The sequence below is a fragment of the Etheostoma cragini genome, chromosome 23, assembly GCF_013103735.1.
Source record: "Etheostoma cragini isolate CJK2018 chromosome 23, CSU_Ecrag_1.0, whole genome shotgun sequence".
In the NCBI taxonomy this organism is placed as follows: domain Eukaryota; kingdom Metazoa; phylum Chordata; class Actinopteri; order Perciformes; family Percidae; genus Etheostoma; species Etheostoma cragini.
This window is the reverse complement of record NC_048429.1, coordinates 16,749,888-16,751,429: the sequence shown is the minus strand read 5'-3', so window position 1 is coordinate 16,751,429 and position 1,542 is coordinate 16,749,888.

Below are 1,542 nucleotides of genomic sequence, written 5' to 3'. Positions count from 1 at the left end.
TGTGTGAAAAAGTGATTGCCCCCCTTGTTGAAACATACTATAACTGTGGTTGTCCACACCTGAGTTCAATTTCTCTAGACACACCCAGGCCTGATTCATGCCACACCTGTTCACAATCAAGGCATCACCTAAATAGGAGCTGCTTGACACAGTAAGGTCCACCAGAAGATCCTTAAAAGCTACACATCATGCCGAGACCCAAAGAACTTCAGGAACAATGGAGAAAGAAAGTAATTGAGATCTATCAGTCTGGAAAGGGTTATAAAGCCATTTCCGAAGCTTTGGGAATCCAGCGAACCACAGTGAGAGCCATTATCCACAAATGGCGAAGACATAGAACAGTGGTGAACCTTTCCAGGAGTGGCCGGCCGCCCAAAATTACCCCAAGAGCGCAGCGACGACTCATCCAAGAGGTCTTAAAAGACCCCACAACAACGTCCAAAGAACTGCAGGCCTCACTTGCCTCAGTTAAGGTCAGCGTTCATGCCTCCACCATCAGGAACAGACTGGGCAAAAATGGCCTGCATGGCAGAGTTCCAAGGAGAAAACCACTGCTGAGCAAAAAGAACATAAAAGCTTGTCTCAGTTTCTCCACAACACATCTTGATGATCCCCAAGACTTTTGGGACAACATTCTGTGGACCGATGAGACAAAAGTGGAACTCTTTGGAAGGTGTGTGTCCAAGTATATCTGGCGTAGAAGGAACACTGCATTTCATAAAAAGAACATTATGCCAACAGTAAAATATGGTGGTGTTAGTGTGATGGTCTGGGGCTGTTTTGCTGCTTCAGGACCTGGAAGACTTGCCGTGATAAGAGGAACTATGAATTCTGCTGTCTACCAAGAGATCCTGAAGGAGAATATTAGACAATCTGTTCGTGTACTCAAGCTGAAACGAACTTGGGTTCTGCAGCAGGACAATGATCCTAAACACACCAGCAAGTCCACCACCAAATGGCTGAAGAAAAACAAAATGAAGACTTTGGAGGGGCCTAGCAAAAGTCCTGACCTGAATCCTATTGAGATGTTGTGGTATGACCTTAAAAAGGCCGTTCATGCTTGAAAACCCTCTAATGTAACTGAATTAGGACAATTCTGCAAAGATGAGTGGGCCAAAATTCCTTCAGGACGCTGTAAAAGCCTCATTGCACGTTATTGCAAACGCTTGGTTGCAGTTGTTGCTTCTAAGGGTGGCCCAACCAGTTATCAGGTTTAGGGGGCAATCACTTTTTCACACAGGGCCATGATGGTTTGGATTTTTTTTCACCTTTAATAATAAACACCTTCATTTACAAATTGGATTTTGTGTTTACTTGTGTTGTCCTTGACTATTGTTTAAATTGGTTTGATGTTCCGAAACACTTAAGTGTGACAAACATGCAGAGGAACAGGAAATGAGGAAGGGGGCAAACACTTTTTCACACCACTGTATATCTTTACATCATTCCCTGAAGGACCACACGGCCCAGCCTTGTTGCACCGTCCAAACTATCTTCTAAACTTGACATTTTCAGTGTGTAACTTCCTAGCTCAAAGGTTGT